Here is a 20,818-nt window from a genome sequence, read left to right as displayed (position 1 = left end):
CAGCTGCTGAGGACCTGGTGCCAAGGCCCCAAAGAGCACTGGCCACAGAGTCCTCCATTCCGCTGAGGGCTGCCTCGTCCTGGGTGGGGTGGGCTGGCAGCCAGGCACCCCTTCTGTGGGGAACATGAATGCTTTAGTGGTAGAGCCTGGCATTGTGGACATCCAGCGGCCAAATCTCCAGCAGCCCAGGCTGTTTTCCTCCCACTCATCCCACTGCCACCCCTCGCTACTGTCTGTGACCTCGTCTGATAGAAAGCAGCTTTGCAATTAGAGGCCTCATTTCATGGAAGCCCTAGGGGTCCTTCTTCAGTACTCGTGTGATGTCCACACTTGAGGCCCCTTACTGTCCTCTGCACACTTCCGGGCCTCCAGCTTGAAGGAAAAGGCCGGGAAGAAAAGTCCACGGTTGGGAGGAAGTGACTGCAACGGGCAGATTGAGGGCCAGAGTGCCGGGACTTCTGCCGCTCACGGGCTGTGTGACTCTTAACCTCTCTGTGCATCAGGTCTCAGGGTCAGAGAAACCCACGGGGTGGGGAGGGCTATGGCTCCACTGTACAGAACGTCCACCTCCTTCATGCCTGAAAACCTTAGTTTTAACGAGTCACATTCGTGGAACGTCTCCCATCTCTCCTGTTCCTGTCACCACCGACCCAGCCCTGGTTCAGCCCCTTGGAGCAGGACAGAATTTTCTGTGTGTCATACACATTCCACTGGGTACACAGGATGTTTGCCCCAGATGACAGCTTCAGGGCACAACGTTCTGGGCTGATGGAAATGCACTTTATCCTGATCGTGGTGGCTGCATGACTATAAGGATTCGTTAAAACTCATAAAACTGTACACTAAAAAGGCTGAGCTTCACTGTGTGTGCATTACACCTCCACTAAAAAATTTTTCATAAAGGTCTTACATATAGTTCTTAGATTTTTTTTCTTTTCATTTCTTTTTTTTTTTTTGAGACTGAGTGTCACTCTGTCACTCAGACTGGAGTGCCATGGCGCGATATCAACTCACTCTACCTCCCGGGTTCAAGTGATTCTTCTGCCTCAGCCTCCTGAGTAGCTGGGATTACAGGAGCATAGTACCACGCCAAGCTTTTTTTATTTTTATTTTTTTTTATTATTTTTAGTAGAGATGGGAATTTGCCATGTTGCCCAGGCTGGTCTCGAACACCTGACCTCAAGTGATCCACCTGTCTCAGCTTCCCAAAGTGTTAGGGTTATAGGCATGAGCCTGGCCCCTTATGAGAAACTATTGGTTTGCATATCTTGTTTTAAATAGTGGAGTTCTTCAAATTTTTAATTTCTTTATGAGTCAGTTCAGTTATTATGATTATTTTTAGAAAAATGCCTATTGCATTTTACATTTAAAATGTATTAAGATGCTTATCTAGTATTTTAATCTCTAGTATATCTGCACTCATGTTCATGTTTTTCCTCCAAATGTAGTTTATTTTTGCATTCTCTAGTTTTTTTCTTGACTGCTCTTGCCAGAGGTTAGTATAATATTTATCAGTCTCCCCAAATAACAAACATTGGCGCCGCTTTTTTCTATTGTTTCTTTGTTTTCTGTTTCATTTATGTGTCATCTTCTTTCTACTTTTTTGGGTTTCTGTAGTTGTTATTTTTATTTTAATTTGGATACTTGGCTGCTTAGTTTTCAGCCTTTCTTTTCTAATATAAAATATTAAGACGGCCGGGCGCGGTGGCTCACACCTGTAATCCCAGCACTTTGAGAGGCTGAGGCGGGTGGATCACGAGGTCAGGAGATCGAGACCATCCTGGCCAACATGGTGAAACCCCGTCTCTACTAAAAATACAAAAAATTAGCAGGGTGGGGTGGTGGTGGGCGCCTGTAGTCCTAGCTACTCAGGAGGCTGAGGCAGGGGAATCGCTTGAACCCGGGAGGCGGAGGTTGCAGTGAGCCGAGATCACGCCACTGCACTCCAGCCTGGTGACAGAGCGAGACTCTGTCTCAAACAAACAAACAAAATATTAAGGCTACAAATTTTGCCCTTAAAACAACTTTTGTTGCACTCTGCAAGTTTTGATATGTAACATTTTTCCCCCTTACCGTATGATTCAAGGAATTAGAACACATCCATGTGTTCCCTTGAACTGTGATGAACTTTGTTTTCTGGAAGAGAGAAACAGCGGGGAAGTGAAGTTTCTGGTGCAGGTAACTCACAGGTCCCGTTGGGGCTGTTAAGAGGCCTCGGAGAAGGCATTTTTTGTTTTGTTTGCTTTGTTTTTTAGCTTGAATTAATGCAATGTTGAGAGAAGGAGCAAATTGCAGAGTAACAATTTAAGTCATTTAAGCGAATTTTAAAAACACAACATAATTCTCTATTTTCTTTATGGACACATAAGTAGCAAAAGTGAAAACAGTGAAACACCGATGGCTGTGTACCAACTTCCTGTAATTGTTGTCTGGGGAGAGGGAGGCAGGACAGCGCCCTCGGAGGAGCACGGGGCAGGTCTGTTGTAGCCATGTTTTATTCCTTATAATAAAAAGATCTCTCCTCTGAGAGGCTGGAGACAAAAATAAAACATAAAATACAATAAAAAGTTAAAAAAAAAAAAGATCTCAAGCAACTGTAAGTACCCAGGTGTGTGCCGCGTTGCTCCGCCTGTCTGGGACGGTTTTCGGCACCGCTGCTTTGTGGGAGTTGAGTAAGGGAAAATAAAGAGCCAAAATAAAGCCAAGGCTGAGAGTAGCCCCCAGAAGCGCGCACTGTGGGGTCCTGAGGCTGCAGAGAGGCCATCACCCAGCTTTCAGACAGCCACATTAAAACAAGCTTTTGGAAGGCGATTTGTCACTGTTTCTCGAGAGCTTTTCTATTTGGCTTAGAAATTCCACTTTGGGGAATTAAGGCAAGAAAGAGAATTTGGACAAAAGCAAGAGAAAAGATATTTATCAAAATCAATATTCTGATATTTATTGAAATATTTTTATCAGAATCCTCGAAACAATAGGATATAATAAATTATATATTTAAATGCTAGAAAATTTTTTATCATTTTAATAAAAATGGTGATGGAAAAATTTAATAACACAGAAAAATACTTATGGTTACCTTTTAAGTGAAAAAAGCAAAACAGAATTAGGCATACCATAGGATCCATACATGAAAAAAATATGAAGAAAAATCATCCTGAATAAATGGATCAAAATGTTATCAGGGCGTGTCCAGCTGTTAATAGTTACTGCCTTATGTTTCCCAAGGTGTCATATTTTAGACCTAATTTAAGAAAGCAGGTGCTATGGGGTGGCCTTGTTAATGTGACGGCAAGAGGCGGCTCATTTCCAGCCAGGTGAGGCCTGAGTGCTTTGCTTCCCGTGATCTCAGGGAAGCCACACAGCATCCCTGCTGGCAAGTGCTGTTACTGTCTCCATTTACAGATAAGGAAACTGACTCCAGTGACTCGCCTGAGGTCACACAGCTAGTAAGTGGCAGAGTGGAGGTCACCCCCCAGTAGGAGCGGGAGCTTCGAGATGACCTGCCCACTGCTCAGAGCCCAGCTTCTCCTGGACTGACCAGGGCTGGCCACCGCCTGCCTCCGCTCCCTGCTGGTGGCCGGGTCTGCCTGGCACAGCTTTCTCCACTTCCCCAGCACCCACCCCATCCTGACGGCCTCGCACCTGTGAGTTCCCAGCCCTCCTGCTCCTGTCCTTGCTGCTCTCTGAGCGCTGGCCTCCCTGGAGACCCTGCTGTCTTCCCTGCCTGTCCCACCTGGCTCCCCTCAGCCCCAACACAGTCCCTGGTCCCAGAGGGAAGGTTCAGGCCTTCCCGGCCTCCCATCATCCCCCATGACCTTGGCAATTGCCTGAGGAGGCATCTGTTCATCCCCTGTGATTCCCCAGCATGGAGACCTAGGATGGGGCCAGCCCTGAGCTTCCCAGGAGCAGGGACGTGCCTTGCTCCACTTTGAAGAGGGGTCATTACTCCAAGTTTACAGGTGAGGAAACGGAGGCCCAGTCATGCACATGCAGACGTGCCAGGGTCTCTCAAGTCTCCAGCCTGGTGTCACTCCCCCTGCTGCCCCTGGGCAGCTGAGCCACCTCCTCCACGAAGGCCACAGGCCTGCCCTTGTCACTGACCCTGTGATTCAGTGTGTGCCTCACAAGCCTGTCTGTGCCCCAGCACCCATGCTGAGTGGGGGCCCAGCATGGGGGAGTGGTGGATGAGGGTAACACCCCTGAGATCTATTCCCTGCAAGGATGTCCCCTCAGGCTTCTGCAGCCCCGGGGCTCCCTTCTAATGGACACTGATGGCTGTCGGCAGGAGCACGAGCCCATGTACCCACCATGTCCACGTGGAGCGAATCCTGGCAAAGCAGGGCCAGATTCAGCACTCGGAAACACAGGGCTCCCAGCTCCACCTGAATTTCAGATGTACAATGAACAATTTTTCAATGTAAGTATGTCCCATGCAACATTTGGGATATACTTATACTGAAAAATTATTTATTGCTTATCTGAAACTCAAGTTTAGCTGGGCATCCCGACTGTATCTGGCAACCCTGTGCTGCACTGACATCCATCGCCTGCCCTGCCTTGCCTCTCTCCCCAGCCCTTTTTCACCTCCCTCGGGAAGCAGGAGGGACTCCCAGATAGTGAGTCTGAGAGGGGAGGATGGCATGCTCAGCCCCTTCCCTGCTTTCCTTCTGAAAGGCAGTCTGCAGGGCTGGGGCCGAGTGCCTGACTGTCTGGGTCCGAATCCTGGCTGTGACCTTGGGCAACTTACCTGACCTCCCCACCTTGTCTTACTTATCTATGAAGTGGGCATTGCGCTGTTGAGCGGGTTAAATGAATTATTACTTACCAGACTTAGAATGGGGCCTGGCACAGAGTAGGTATCTGTTATTAAGGTTCTCCAGGATCTGCCTGGAGAGAGGGAGAGAGTAATCTTTGGACTGCCCTCAGCTGCTGGGGTGAATGGGGGAGGCCCGTGGTTGTCCAGCCTTGCTGTGACTCAGTGAGTGAGTTTCATTCCGGGGTGCAGCACCAAGGAGCCCCTTCTTTCATCCTGGCCTAATTGTAACAAAGCCCACACTCTGAGCTAGGAGAGTGTGAACCCTGCGTTGGGCTCTCGGCTGGACAGGAAGTGTGGGCAGGGAGGAGAGGGCTGTTTATCCTCCTGCACATCCCATTGCTGTGGGCTCCTGAGGGTGGCACTGTGTCCTATTTCACCATGTCCCCCCACCGGGCGGGGGACACAGGGGCCCCTAAGGACAAATATGCCCCAACAGGGGCCCTCAATGGTAAATGGAATGTGTCAGCTTGGCAGGGCCACGATGCCCAGACATTTAGTCAAACACCGGTCTGGATATTGCTATGGAGGTAATTTTTTAATACAAGAGTAACATTTAAATCACTGGGCTTTGAGTAACATTGAGGACCCTCCACAACGTGGGTGGGCCTCATACAATCCGTTGATGACTTTAAGAGATAAAGCCTGGCCACCTCAAGGAGGAGGGAATTCTGTCCGCGGGCGGCCTCAGGACTCGAGCTGTGACATCTGCTCCATCAGCTCTTCTCTGGGTCTCCAGCCTGCCCTGCAGATTTTGGACTGGCCAGGCACTACAATCAGGTGAGCCAATTTCTTAAAAATAACCAGCTCCCCCACTCCCTCTTCTGGTTCTGTTCCGTTCCTCTGGAGAGCCCTGACTACTACAGGCACATTTAAGGGCCAGGTCACAGGACCATCAGCCCCTCTGTCAGCCGCAGAGTCCTGCATCCCTGCCTGTGCGTGCCGGTTCTGGGCACCGAGGGCCTGGCTTCCCACACATGGGCAGGCCCTGTGTTAATTGCCATCCGGGGCCTGGGGCTGCCTGTCTCGGCTTCTCATGGGCCATTTCTCTGCTATCTGGCAGGCAATCCCATCGCGACATTAAAAAGTCATTTCTTACAGACTGCTTGTTCATTTGTCAGCTTTTCTCCTGGTTTCACCCGATGGATCAGCCCTGCAGTGGAATTTCTCGGAGCCAGTGTTCCTCCCCTCCATGTACCTCTGTTCTGACACAGTTTCCCCCTCTGGCTATCCAGCTTTGGTTTCTTGAATCTCCCCTCATCAATCACAGCCCTGGCTATTCGCCATGTTTGTCTCTAGGAGCCATCGTTCTATGTCTGTCCTGTGGGTAGCAATGCTTATCCCCCTTTCCTGCCCCAAATGGAGATTGATTATCTTCACTTGTGCACACAGATGAGAACTGTCATCCTGTGAGTTCAGACTGCGAGAGGGTCTGGAAGCTCAGTGGGTGCAGGGATCTGCCTCCCAACACCCAACTCCCGTGTTTCCTTGGCGCTCAGTGGCCTTGTGCATCGGCGGCCCGAGTGCTCTGCAGGGCGAAGGTTGTGCCTCCAGATGGCCGTGGATGGTGAAGGATGGAGCGGACACTTCCACTCCGCCCTCGGCCTCATCCCGCCTGCCATAACAGGTGCCGGTTCTTGTTGTTTCTCCCTTCTAAAGAGCTCTCATCTCTGTGGCATCCTCCCTTGTCCCTGCCCAGGCCTGGGCCCCCCATCTCATACCTGGATCTCCAGAGCCTCCTCCTCCCTTGCTGGCCTCTGTGTGTCCTTCACACTTTAGTGGGAGTGAGTCCATCACAGGCAAGCCTGACCCTGCAGCTCTGCGGGACCGGAGGGCCCAGGTCTGTAGCCTGGCTCTGGAGGGCTGTCTTGGCCACACTCACCCAGGCACCCTGGTTCCAGCCCATCGGCTCCTGTGATCTGGGTATGTTGCTGCCCTCCCTCTTGCCTCTGGGCCTGAGCACAGGACGCTGCCTTTCCTGGTTCAGGTTTCAGGTTTCAGCTTATGGCAAAACACTAGCAATAGTGACAATGATTGCCAGTGTTCGTTGCTCTCTTCCACTGGGCTGGGAGCTGAGCTAAGTAAGCCCTTGCCATTCATTGTCTCACTTAACCCACAACACAACCCTGTGGGATTGCTGTGACTTTGGGCCCCATTTCACAGGTGGGAAAACTGAGGCTAAGAAGGTTTAAGGGAATGGCCTAGGTCTCATAGCTAGCACAGGGTGGAGCTGAGATTTGAAACCAGGCCTGTCTGAAGCCAGCGTCTGCCTGTTTAACCAGGGCACTCGGGGGCTTCCCTGTCCCAAGTTCCTGGTTGGTGCCCCTCCCGGGCTTCCCCTATCACCCCTGTGTCATGAATCAGTTTGATTCTCTACCCCGGGACTCAGCTGCAGACCTCGCATGCCGGTGCCCAGGAGATGTTTGTTTGGAGCATGAGAGAGGACTGTGTGAGTCGGTGAATGGCTGCCGCTGGCATTGCCGAGGGGTGACGAGCGATTGTCCGGCCCATAGGAATGTGAGGGACACAGGGATGTGCTGCAGTGACAAATAACCCGAGAGCCCAGGGCCCGGCACCAAGGAGCCTGGCGTGGGAGCTCCTGGCACTGGCCCTCCTGGCAACTCTCTCCAAGCAGTGACCCCGGAGTGGGGCGCCCTCCCTCACAGCTTCCATGGGGAATGGAGGTGGACCGGGGAGCAGGGCGCCCTCCCTCACAGCTTCCATGGGGAATGGAGGTGGACCGGGGAGCGGGGACGACCCCTGGGATGCTGTGGCTGGGTCCCAGAGTGGTGCACCTCACATCTCCCACACTGTCGAGGGTAGACCCAGGCCCGCGGCCCTACCCAGCTGCAAGGAGGGCTGGGAGGTGCTGCTCATCTCAGCCTGGAAAGGGAAGGGGAGAAGGAACTAATGGACGTGGATGGACTCTGCCACTGGGAGAATGTTCTGAGCTTCGCAGTTTCTGTCAAAGGAACCCCCAGAAATACCTGGGGGTGCTCACTCTGCTGAGTGAACGGAGATGCTCAGTGCTGTGGACTGACTTGTGTCCCCCACAAATTCCGGTATTGAAGCCCTAACCCCCAGGACCTCAGAATGAGACTGTATTTGGAGGTGGGGCCTTTAAAGAAGTCATTAAGTCTAGGCCGGGCGTGGCAGCTCACGCCTGTAATCCCAGCACTTTGGGAAGCCGAGGCGGGTGGATCACTTGAGGTCAGGAGTTCGAGACCAGCCTGGCCAACATGGTGAAACCCTGTCTCCACTAAAAATACAAAAATTAGCCCAGTGTAGTGGTGCACACCTATAATCCCAGCTACTCCGGAGGCTGAGTGAGGAGGATTGCTTTAACCTGGGAGGTGGAGGTTGTGGTGAGCCAAGATGACACCACTATGTTCCAGCCTGGGTGACAGAGTGAGACTTTGTCTCAAAGAAAATAAAAATTAAAATAAAAAAAATAAAGAGGTCATTGAGGTAGAATGAGGTCTTTAGGGTGGAGCCTGATCCAGTAGGACCGGCGTCCTTATGGGAAGAGATTAGGACACATGATTAGGTCACAATTCCTGACTTGGCACGGGAGGTGGCTTTTCTGGGTGGGTCGGAGCCTCACAGGAGCACATCCGACATCTGTTGGGGGAGGTCCTGGTTGGCATCGGGGGGGGACTTGGTGTCTGTGTCCAGGGACCTTCTCTGTCGCTGCTTCACTTGGGCCTGGCTCTCTGTACTCATTGGGGTCCCCGGGCTTCATGTAAACCAGTCAGGTGAAGTCTTGCTGGGGAAGCCCAGCACACATTGGGAGCACACACTTGTTAAGGGGTGTGAGAGTAAACGCTTCCTGGCCATGCTGCCTGCTCGTGGTCTGGTCTGCTTGGGGTTTCCAGCTGAGCTGAACTAAGCATGAAAATTCAGCTTCCACCACAGAGGCCCCGGGGTGCCCTGGGCAGGTGCCCAGCCAGATTAGGGCTGGGATTCTCACTGGGGTGAACCTCGGGGAAGGAGGAGGCTGTCTGTTGGAAGAGCCTATCTTTGGCAGGGATAACTCTGCCCTTGAGCAAATGAAGACAAAAGATGAATCCCAGAAGCCTTGGGATTAGCTAAACACATGGAGGACAGCGGGGCTCAGGAGCAGACCCATGGAGAGGAGAAGAAAGACAAGGGCATCACAGCGGCTGAACCGAGGATGCTTCTGCCATTTTTCCTCCTGTCGAGAAAGGCCCCTGGGGAACATTTGCTTTTGCCAAATAAACGTGTGTGTCCAGAAGCAGCGTCATGCTGTTCTGAGCAGCTAAAGGACAGTGGGAAAACCAGGGTCGCCAAGATTTACATCTTGGCACGGGGCCTGGGGAATCTGCCCTGCATGCTGAGCTCTGGCCACGCTGATGTTTCTGAGAGCTGCGAGGAGAAGCTGCTTGGAACCCGGCAGGGCGGGGCTGACGTACCACAGGACGGCCCCTTCAGAAACAAGGGTTGGCGGGACTCGCCCCTGGCCTGGGCCACGGGCTTCCGATAGCCTCTCCCCAAGGTGGCTTCGGCAGGGCTGTGACGTAGGAGGTGGTCTCATCACACCCCATACGAAGTGCAGATGTTCATCAGAGGCAGATTTGCAAGTCCCCTGGCTTCTCCCCCTTGTGCTGCGGCTTTGTCCTTAGAGACGAGTTCCACTGGGTGGGCGTCTGCCATCCAGTGGAGCAGCTTCCAGTTCCAGTGGAGCAGCTCGGGGAAAACGAGGCAGCTGCTGAATGATGCTGGGTTTCTCCCAGGATGGGGGACCCAGGGCAGGGGAGGCCATCAGCCGTCAGCTTTGCTCCCCTGGCCCCATGGTCACCCGGGCCCCAGAGTGGAGCAGACAGCCCACGAGGGGCTGCTTCTGTCTCCTAAGGTGGGAGAACCAAGTCACCATAAACCGGCTGCCCTCGAACGACAGTTCTCATAGTTCTGGAGTCCAAAGTCCAGGTGTCGGCAGGGTTGGCCCTGCATGGGGCTGAGGGACGGTCTGATTCATGACTCTTGCCGGCCTTCCGGTGGTTGTGGACCATCCTCCGCACTCCTTGGCTTGCGGCCACCTCACTCGTGGTGGTCAGGCAACTCCCTCCCTCCCTCCCATAACCACATCTGAACTACCTAGGTGATGGGGTGATCTGTGCAGCAAACCACCATGGCACACGTTTACCTATGTGACAAACCTGTGTATTCTGCACATGTACCTTGAACTTAAAAGTTGAAGAATAAAAAAGAGACGAGTTGACACCATTGCAAACCTCAGTGGTCCCCAGACCTACAGGTGTAACTGACAAGTAACTCACTAATGACAAGACAAATGACTAAGAGTTGGAGGGATGGTCTAGTGGTGACAGGCTCCTACCTCCAGCCCCATGGCATCTCAGCTCAGTTCTGAAGGGTGACAAGAAGCCATCTAGGAGGGAAGGAGCAGCAGCTAGGGTCGAGGTATGTTCTTCACCCCCAGGGGAACTGCGAGGGCAAAGGCCAGAGCAGGAAACCAAGGATCCCGGTGGTCCCAGCTCAGCAGGACACTGAGAGTCCTGGGCTGCGAGCACTTGCAGTTATCTCGTTCAGCCTTCACTACACTCTCAGAGGTCACGGCCCTCTGGCAGATGATGAAACCACAGGTCTTTCTAGGGGCTGGGCTGCAGGTTATGAGGGGCAGGCAGGTGGAGGGGCTGAGCTGGGGAGGTGTCCGGGAGAGGGGATGACTGTTAGAACAAGATTCTGGAGGGGAAGTTGAAAATTATCTTGTTCAGCTCCTCCAACTGTAATCTGCCAGCAAACCTGAGACCCAGGGCCCGGTTCATACCTCCGGGACTAGAAACTGACCTTCCTGTTCCCAGCTCGCATCCTTTCCCAGTACGCAAACAGAACTGACAGTCATGAAGGGTTGTACCCTGTTGCATCTCCTGATAAGGAGTTGAAATATAGCTTTAGACTAACTCTGTCCCAACAGATGTAAACCATATGGGAGGATCTTTTCTGCCCAAATTTCATTAAAAAATTGCAGAAATGGTGTGTGCCTTCCGTGAAGAATGTAAATGTTAGCTAGTATGAAAAGAAAACCCCTGGCCGCCTAACTCCACTCCAGCAGTGACCATTCTTCACAGTTTGGTGGAGTCCTTGAGATTTGCTGTGAATGCATACAGGTATTAAATCATAATTCTATGTTCCAGAGACAGGAGGGTGTGGGACTTGTGGTTTGGCACCTGGCTCCCATCCCCACCCTGTCAGTGGCTTTACCAGTGTAAGTTTGCACAAAGCCACCTCATTTTTTTTTTTTTTTGAGACAGAGTCTTGCTGTGTCACCTAGGCTGGAGTGCAGTGGCGTGATCTCGGCTCAATGCAAACTTCGCCTCCCGGGTTCACGCCATTCTCCTGCCTCAGCCTCCCAAGTAGCCGGGACTACAGGCGCCTGCCACCATGCCCGGCTAATTTTTGTATTTTTAGTAGAGATGGGGTTTCACCGTGTTAGCCAGGATGGTCTCGATCTCCTGACCTCGTGTTCCGCCCACCTTGGCCTCTCAAAGTGCTGGGATTACAGGCGTGAGCCACCGTGCCCGGCCACCACCTCATTCTTTAGCGGCTATGGGGTCTGTCTCCATCGATCAACCCTCCACTTATTTCACAAGTCTGATGTGAAGAGACACTTTCGTGTTTTCCAGTTTCTGGCTAGCACACACATTGCCGCCTCAGCAGTGGAGGACATCACGCTTGTGCGTGCCTGCAAGTCTTCAACCAAGTATTTTTCTAGAAGCAGAATTTCTGGGTCAACAAAGTCACATATTTAAAGCTTCCATAGGGATTGTTGAAATGACCCCAAAGGGCCGTTCCAATTAAAGTCCCATTGCACAAGGCACTGAAGTCTCCACTTTCCCACACTTTTGTGGGGCTGAACGTTGGCAACCTTTTAAATTCCCACCTATCCGACAAGGGAAGGCAGTTGCTCTTTTTGTAACCCAGTCTGGCCACCGTAGCCCGGGAGCTGCTTCTGCCCTGTCGTCTCCCTTTCACCTTACACCCTGATTCCTCTGTTTTGTCCTCAGTGGCCAACTGTTGAGTCTGTCGTCCGCCTTGGTTCGTGGCATGCACTTCCCACGGGCCTCTCGCGTGTCACGTCTACCTGGGCGTTCACCTTTATTTTACCCCTCTCTCCATTCACTTTTCTTTAGGTTGTTTGATGTGCATTTTTGCTTATGTACGGTGTGCGTGTGTATAAATCTATATGCATGTATTTTTGGGACAGAGTCTCGTTCTGTCTCCCAGGCTGGGGTGCAGTAGCGCAATCTCAGTTCACTGCAGCATCAATCTCCTGGACTCAAGTGATCCTCCCGCCTCGGCCTCCCAAAATGCTGGGATTACAGGCATGAGCCATTGCACCCGGTTGTAAAGTGTATATTGATCTCTAATCGTGTGCATATATTTTGAGTGAACTTTTAATTGAAGAATAATGTAGATATAGAGAATACATACAGAAAAGTGCACAGGTCATATGCATAGCTGGAAGGATTTTCACAAAATGTACTAGCCTGTGTCATCAGCACCCATTTGGAGAAACAGAACTTCACCAGCATCTGTAAAGACCCCCCTTGCTCCTCCTTCCGCAAACTATTTGTTCTACAGAGGATGGGTACTGGTTGTTTCTGGTTTGGGGCTATCAGGCACGGTGCTGCTATACCTGATACGTATATGTGGCTTTTGGTGAATACCCGCATAGGCATGTAAGTTATATCTACGTCAATGGCATTACACTGTACAGCTCCCACAGTTACTTGCTTTCACTGGGTTCGGGTTTTAAAGCTCCATCCCTGTTAACTTCAGGGACATCTCTGCTGCCTCCAGAGACTGCAGGGCACCCTGTGGTCTAACCCACCTTGCACTCCAGGGAAGATCCCAGGCCATCTCCAACTCCTACCACCCTGAATAACGCCGTAGTGAGCAGGCTTGCAGGGTCCTCACCCAGTCCCCTCCCCATCCAGTGTGTGGTTTTCTCCGGTACGTACGACTAGGGCTGAGCAGGTCTCAGGGTAGCTGCCTTGGCTGCTTCAGTCTGGTTCTGGTGGTTTCAGCAGTGAGCAGCCTTCTCTGTGTCCCCACATTGGGGGGATGATGATTGGGGTCCAGCCACACCATAGGTGCTGGACGGAGCTTCTCCTGTGAAGCGGAAGTCGAAGCTACGTACTAGAGGGAGGTGTGGACGGCGAGGCTGGAGGTAAGGAGCCCCTGGTGCAGCAGCAGTGCTGATCCGTCCTGCGTGCTCATCTCGTGCCCAGATCTGTTCACACTCACCTTACACCTGTACTCAGCTCTATCTGGTATCTAGCTTGGCCTTCATGCTTATTTTAGCAGGGGTCACAGCAGGAGTCTGCTGTGCCAATGATGGTGAGTTTTCTGTGTTCCTGTCCCCACCATGGAAGGTGGCTGGGCTTGAGCCACCTCTCAGGTTCCCTTTCCAAGGCAGTTGGACAGCAGGCAAGGACACCACCAGCAGTGGCCCCGGGGGTTGGGGGAGGGACCCACCCCGTGTAAAATGGCACACAGGCCCCAGAGAGCTGGTGACAGCGGCAGAGACTGGAAGGACGGAAACTCCAGCTGAGGCCGTGGTGGGTCTGGGGTCCCTAAGAGGCTCAGGAGGGAGGAGAGCACAGAGCAGAGGGTGGGCAAAGTCAGACGTGAGGTGGGCAGAGCCGCGGGGCCTCTGAGGGGTGCACCTTGGCTTCCTTGAGCTGGGGTTTTCCTGGAGGCTGCCCACTCCTTGCTGTGTTCCCGACTCCTCCCCAGGAGTGGGGTGGTTACCTGCAAGTTGGCTGCCTCTCTTGGTTCCACGTATCTTGATACCAAAGGTCCAGGGCTTGGGGGGTCTGGTCTTGGGATTTGCTCTCCTCTCTGCTCTACCTGGTCCAGCGTTGTAGGAAGCAGAGCCGGGTGTGCAGAAGCAAACCATTCAGGGGCAGGCTGCTTTGGTCTAGGCTGGGTGTGACTCTTAATCCCCATTCCTTCCGGCCCCAGTGTCGCCCATCTTCAAGGTGACATTCTGTTCCCATCTGCTGGCTCCTTTGTTCTGTGTCTCAGTTGGTTCAGAATCAAGGCGGGAAAGTGGGGGCAGCTTATTGGATCCCTTCCAACACCCCGCCGCTCCCAGAGCAGGCTCTGAGTCTTAACTTGATCCCGAGAGCCAGGGAAAGGGGTCAGACAGCCCCTGCCCTGTATTTTTATTTTGGAACACTGAAAATCTAGAGAAAGTTTGAAAACATAGAATCATGTTAATCTGTATGCTTTTCCCTCGGTCTAGCAATTTTAACATTTAACTGTGGCTGTTTCCACTCTCTCTAGTACATACATATATAGAAAAAAAATGCAGAATATACACACACACACATATACATAGGGTACACACACACATGTTCTATGTGTATGTGTGTGTATATATTCTATATTCCATGGGCATACGCACATGGAATAGTATCTATAATACACACATGCACACACGCTCACACATGTGCACACACATGCACACACACGTGCACACACACTCTTTTTGGTTTGCTGAACTATTTGAAAGTGAGTTGCAGACATCATGATGCTTAATCCCCAAATGCTGCAGCCTGCATCTCAGGAGCAAGGATATTCTATCCAGTCACAACACAATTGCGTTAGGGTTCTCCAGAGAAACACAGCCAATAGGATGTGTATATACATAGAAACAGATTTATTATAAGGCATTGGCTCACATGAGTGTGGCGCCTGCAGGTCTGAGATCTACAGTGCGGGCCACAGGCGGAGACCTAGGAGAGCCGACGGTGCAGGTGGAGTCTGAGGGCGTTTCCGGGAGAATTACTTCTCGCTCAGGGAGGCCAGGGTTGATTTGTGTGAGCCAAGTTTTCTGAAGATTCACAGGAAGAACAATTCTTCCTCTAAGGTGGGTTGAACTGACCGTGTTTCTGAATTCCAGGACTGCTGACTCACTTGAGCTGGAGAAAGCATTTGAAAGGGAAAGAGCTACTGGGGAACGGGGCGGGATGTGACTTGAGGAGCCCGGGCTCTGCGGCGCACGTGCTGTGTGGCCCTGCTCAGTTTCTCCCCAGTTCGAGTTCTTAGGCGCAGCATCATGCAGGTGAGAGCTGCAGGGTCAGAAACGCTCCAAACCGTTGCTCTGATGCTCACTGGCTGTGCCGCCCTGGCAGCCTACCCAAGCTTGTTGAGCCTCAGTTTGTCCATTTCAGGGTGATGATGACAGTCTTGACACCACAGGCTTAGTGTAAGAGTTAAGAGACAATAATTGGGAAAGGGCCTGCCTGGAATCTGTCACATATTTTTGTAATTAATAAATAATGGCTCTAAGTATTACCAAATGGGGTAATGATTATGAGCCCTGAAGTGGCTGTAATTATGATGAGTTGTTGATTTTTAAATTAAAGTCATGGGGACTAACAAGAGTCTACTGTCAGTGCTGGCACATAGAAAACCTAATGGTCAGTCCTTGGAGGCTCTCACTCGGGACCCAACTCCCGCCTGCTGCCATTTCAGCACAGAAAGAGTAAGATGCACATCTGTTTCCTGTCAGAGTGGGACGGACCCTCCCTCCAAGGACAGCTAGAAAATGCAACAGCGATAACAATGGGGACCTCTGTGTGGAGGTGTCGGAGAAGTAACGAGACAGTGAGGAAATGGTGGGGCAGGATCCAGGGAGGAGAGGGGCTCGGGGTGGGGATCAGTGCAGCATTTGGGGTACTGTGATTCTAGAGCACACTTTCTGAGACACTGGCGGGGGGTTGACAACATCGTGTGGCTAAGGGATGGGAGTCCAGGGCTATGGTGGGCTGGACCCTAAAGATATCAGGTCCCGGCCTTTGGAAACTGGGACTGTCAGCTCCCAAGGCAGAAGGGACTTTGCAGCTGTGATGAGGGGCCTTGAGATAGGAAGAACATCTCGATCAGCTGTGTGAGCTCCGTGTGTGGCGACAGCCTCCTTGTGAGAGGGGCAGAGGGAGACTGGATCCTCCAGGGGGAAGCCACGTGACCACCACAGTGATGCAGTGTTGCTGGCTTTGAAGGTGGAGCGAGGGCCACGAGCCAAGGAATGTGGCCGTCTCTGGAAGCTGGGAAAGGCAAAGAGACATTCTCCTTGGGGCCTCCCGAGGAAGTGCAGCCCTGCCCACTCCTTGGCTTTGGCCCAGTGAAAGGGATGTTAAATTTCTAGCTTCCAGAACCATAGGAAAGTGAATATGTGTTGCTCTAAGCTACCAAGTGTGCAGTAGTTTGTTACAGCAGCCATGGGAAACCAGTGCAAGGACCCTCCATGGGAAACCTTGTCCTGGGCAACCTGCCATGAGCTGGAACCCCGAGGGGCTGGACTGCATCAGTGAGAGTGAGCCAGAAGTGGACAGATCCCTGCAGATACTGCACTGTGGCAAATAATCTTAATTGGTGAAGTTGTAGTGAGGCCATCCTGGATAGCCAGTGCCCCAGGCCACCAGCAGACAGAGATGACATCAGACCACTTGCTCAGAGCAAAAGCCTTGGAGTCATCCTGGACTGGCATCTTCCTCCCATGCCCCACAGTCAGTACGTCAGCACGGGGGGCTGTCCAAATGTACCCTCTTCTAGTCTCTCCTTTTCTTGTTAATTCCACCCTGATTGAAGCCCCTACCCTCTGATAGCTGGATTACTGAGACAGCCTCCTCTCTGCCCTCCCCGCCTCCACCATCACTGTCCTCTAGTCTGTTTTCAAGTCAGCAGCCAGAGTGATCCTTTTAAAACTTAAGTCAGACCACAACACTCCACTGCTGAAGCCCTCAAAATTTGGGGTACTTTGTTCTAGCAGCCTGAATGGACAAAGACATCTGCCTAGAATCTGCCTGGAAACGGCTTCCCACTTCACTCAGACCAAAAGCCCAAGTCCTTCATGGTTTTCAAGGCCCTATGTGGCTCCCCTGCCAGCCTCCTCTCTGATAGCATCTCCTGTTCCCCTCCTCCTCACTCACTTGCTCCAGCCACAGTGGCCTCCCTGCTGTTCTTAGGAACCAAGCAATGCTCCCATCTCAGGGCCTCTGTACCTGCTGCCTCCTCTGCTAGTGGTTGAAAGTTTGTGTCTTCCCCAAATTCAGGTGTTGAAATCCTAGGCCCAAGGTGATGGTTTTAGGAGTAGGGCCTTTGGGAGGCGAGGAGGTTGTGAGGATGGAGCTCACACTGATGGGATTAGTATCCTTATAAAAGCAGCCTGAGGGGGTGTGTTCGCTCTTTCCACTGTGAACGGAAAATATCTTGGGTCCCTCAAATCACTAAGGAAAAGTCAAGCTGGAAAGTGCTTAGGGCAAACCTGCCTCCCATCTACTCAAAGTCATCCCTCTGCTCACTGAGATAGCTGCATATCTGATTGCCTCCTTCGGAAAGGCTAATAACAAGCTCAAAAGAACACAACCCTTTGTGTCTTGCTTATCTGTAACCTGAAGCACCCTCCCTCCCAGCTTGGAGTCTTCCTGTCTTTGCTTCAAGTTGTCCCACCTTTCTTGACCGAACCGATGTACTTCTTACATATATTGATTGATGTCTCATGTCTCCCTAAAATGTATAAAACCACGCTGTGCCTGGACCCCCTTGGGCGCATGTCATCAGGACCTCCCGAGGCTGTGTCACAGGTGCGCATCCTCAACCTTGGCAAAATAAACTTTCTAAATTAACTGAGACCCATCTCAGATGTTCTGGGTTCACTCACCATGCCAGGCAACACAGTGGGAAGTCAGCAGTCCGCAGCCTCGGAGAAGGGTCCTCATCAGAACGCGACCATGCTGGCACCCTGATCTTACACTTCCGAGCCTCCAGCATTGTAAAGAATAAGTGTATCTTGTTTATAAGCTGCCCAGTTTATGGTATTTTGTTATAACAGCCTGAAGAGACTAAGACATCTGCCTAGAACACTCTTTCTCCAAATAGCCACATGGCTTCTTCTCTTGACTCTGAGATCTTTGCCAAATGCCCTTTCTTCCCAAGGTTGCTGCCTTCTTGGGGTGTTTAAAATGACTTCTTGTTTGAGCTTCTCCGGAAAGCAGAGCCTGAGGCTGGGACTGTGGTGTTAATGCTTCATTTGGGAGGTGCAAGCCCCAGGTGGTGAGGATGAGGGGGAGGGGACCCACATGTTCCCAGTTCCGCAATGAACTGCGATGACTGTCCCCAGAGCACTCGGCCGTCGGGTCTGTGCAGCACACAGGAATCCTGCAGGTGTTCACAGGCAGGGATCGCATTTGGGAGGCGTCCACAGGTGACAGCACACGGCGGGGGATGCATCTGTCCATCTCTGTCATCTCCTGTTTCTCACTGGTCAAGTTTCACCTCCAGGGAACGAATTCACCTGCAGGCCGGGGTCATTTTCTCCAGCACCTGGCTGGCCCTTCAGCAGGCAGTGGGTGTGATGTTTTATCCAAGTGTGCAAGTGCAGGGTGACACAGGTGGGTGTCGACTGAGAGAGAGGGAGGAGACAGGCCAGGGAATTACAGACCCGGTTGTCTTCACCCCATTCCCACCTTGCCCCCACCACCTCCCTTACCTGCTTTTCGGCTTAGAACCTGGGGTCTGACATGCTCTAGGGTGTTATTGATTCTCTATTGATTGTCCCTCTCCCCGCACTGCTCAGTTTCTGTATTCACGGCCTCATTCCGTGTGGTTATGATTGTGCTTAACATGTCGCTGGCACTCGAGAAATATCTGCTCAATGAAAAAATGAAAGAGGACTCTTTGCGGCTGACGCTCTGACGCTCCTTTCTGGAATGGCAGTGTCAGTGCTGTAGGATTACATGTTTTTCTCTATGAGTCTAATGCCGTTTCTTTTTCTTTTGCAGAGACAGGGTCTTGCTCTGTCTCCCAGGCTGGAGTGCAGTGGTGCAATCATAGCTCACTGCAGCCTCGATCTACCGTGCTCCATTGATCCTCCCACCTCAGCCTTCAGAGTAGCTGGAACTACGGGTATGCACCACTACGCCTGACTAATTAAACTTTTTTTTTTTTTTTTTTGTAGAGATGAGGTCTTGCTATGTTGCCTAGGCTGGTCTTGAACTCCTGGCCTCAAGTCGCCTTGGCCTCCCAAAGTTTACAGGTGTGAGCCAACACACCTGGCTGTCATTTCTTGGTTCCGTGCACTGGATAACATTAATTTAACCATACCCTGATGAGCGCCACGTGTTGGGTTCCATGGTTTAGAATCTCCTCCTAGACAAAGTACACAAGACTTCACTGAAACTAGAAGGCAGAGTGTGAATGTTTAACCTAGAGGATGTGAAATAACTAAGTGTGTCTGGGTGTGTGGAGGGGGCTTAGACGTCTGGGAGGATCAACACTCACACGTTCACAGTGGCTGGACTGGGGAGTGGGGGGCGCTTTAACTCTACACATTTCTTTATATACCTCTATATCGTCAGGGTTCTTTTCTTTTTTTTTTGTTTGAGACGGAGTCTCGCTCTGTCACCCAGGCTGGAGTGCAGTGGCCCAATCTTGGCTCACTGCAAGCTCCGCCTCCCGGGTTCATGCCATTCTCCTGCCTCAGCCTCCCCGAGTAGCTGGGACTACAGGCGCCCGCCACCACGCCCGGCTAATTTTTTGTATTTTTAGTAGAGACAGGGTTTCACCTGGTCTCGATCTCCTGACCTCGTGATCCACCCGCCTCGGCCTCCCAAAGTGCTGGGATTACAAGCGTGAGCCACCGCGCCTGGCCTCGTCAGGGTTCTTTTCTAACAAGCATGCATTCCTTTTACATTAAGTATTTTGTTTTTAAATAGAAAAAGAAAAGCCCAGTTTGGAGATCTGGAAGAATCAATGTCAGTTCTGAGGCCAGTCCAGGCCCTGGAGTCAGAGGCTGCAGAGAAGCCCAGGGCAGAGTGGCCCGGCCAGGCCCGCCTTGGAGCTGCTGTGTCTCAGGGGCTGGGGGTGCTGCCCCAGAGGGAGGCTGTCTGGAGCCAGAGCTTGCTTTCCAGTCAGCACAGGTGGATCACTGCCAGCCTCGCCATTCCGTCGGCTGCTCCTGCTGAAAGATGACAGTGTTGCAGGCCGGCACAAGGCTGGATGTAGAGAATCCAGGACACCTGTTCCCCGGGAACTGGCACATATCTCTCTAGAGTGGCTGCTGCCAGGGTGGTGATATGCCCTTGGAGTCAGAAGTACTGGGGCTGTTAACTGTGTGTGTGATCCTGGACGAGTCATTTCATGCCTTCATTCATTCGTTCTTCAATCCCTGAAGGTCTACTTTGCACCGAGCCCTGTAATGGGCACCATGAGTGAGGGATGCATAAGATGTGGCCCCTGCTCTCAGGGGGCTCCCAGGCTAGCAGGGGAGACAGACTTGCAAATGGGAAGTGCTTAGAGCCATTCAGTGGGTGCCAGCCTCCCACCTGGTGGCAATGCCCAGGCTGGCTGTTCTAGAGGGCAGGCGCTCAGCGACCTCTGTCTGCACTCAGGACAGGAATCAAGACTCAGGAATCAGGGCGGAATTCCTGGAGGAGGTGGCAGCTGAACTGAGTCTTTGTGGAGTTAGAGAGTCCAATGTGGGAGGAGGAGTGTGAGCAGGGAGATGAGGCGGTGGCTCAGAGGAGGGGCAGCTGTGCTCAGGAGCGGCTTTGTCACTGGCCTGGGTGGTGGGGGCAGTAAATGAGATGAGGTGTGGAAAGGCCAGCCCAGGGCGGGGCTTGGTGCATGGGTCAGCCCTGCCCCAGCAAAGCGCCTGTACTCCCAGCTACTTGGGAGGCTGAGGTGGGAGGATCACCTGAGCCTGGGAGGTCAAGGATGCACTGAGCCCCAGCAGTAGGGCCATGAGCTTTGCCACCAGGCCCAGCTATAATAATGATTTTTGTGGAGATGGGGTCTCACTATGTTATCCACGCTGGTCTCAAACTCCTGGGCTCAAGCCATCCTCCCACCTCGGCCTCCCAAAGTGCTGGGATTACAGGCATGAGCTACCACATCCGGCCACCTGGGTGTTTTAAAGGGAGAATGATGGGATGGGAGCGGGTGAGCAGAGCTCAG

General features: G+C 52.1%; 1 long non-coding RNA gene across 1 annotated transcript in view; it reads left to right on the top strand.

Moving 5' to 3' along the window:
* The first annotated feature begins 14,568 nt into the window (after positions 1-14,568).
* LOC129464730 (uncharacterized) overlaps positions 14,569-20,818 on the top strand; it is a 31,612-nt gene continuing 25,362 nt past the window's right edge. The window contains exons 1-2 of the long non-coding RNA XR_008651710.2: positions 14,569-14,729; positions 18,646-18,769. This is a non-coding gene — a long non-coding RNA (uncharacterized lncRNA). The remainder of the gene's footprint in view (positions 14,730-18,645; positions 18,770-20,818) is intronic.

The sequence above is a fragment of the Symphalangus syndactylus genome, chromosome 16 (assembly GCF_028878055.3).
Source record: "Symphalangus syndactylus isolate Jambi chromosome 16, NHGRI_mSymSyn1-v2.1_pri, whole genome shotgun sequence".
Lineage (NCBI taxonomy): Eukaryota > Metazoa > Chordata > Mammalia > Primates > Hylobatidae > Symphalangus > Symphalangus syndactylus.
This window is presented reverse-complemented; position numbering and strand designations above follow the sequence as displayed.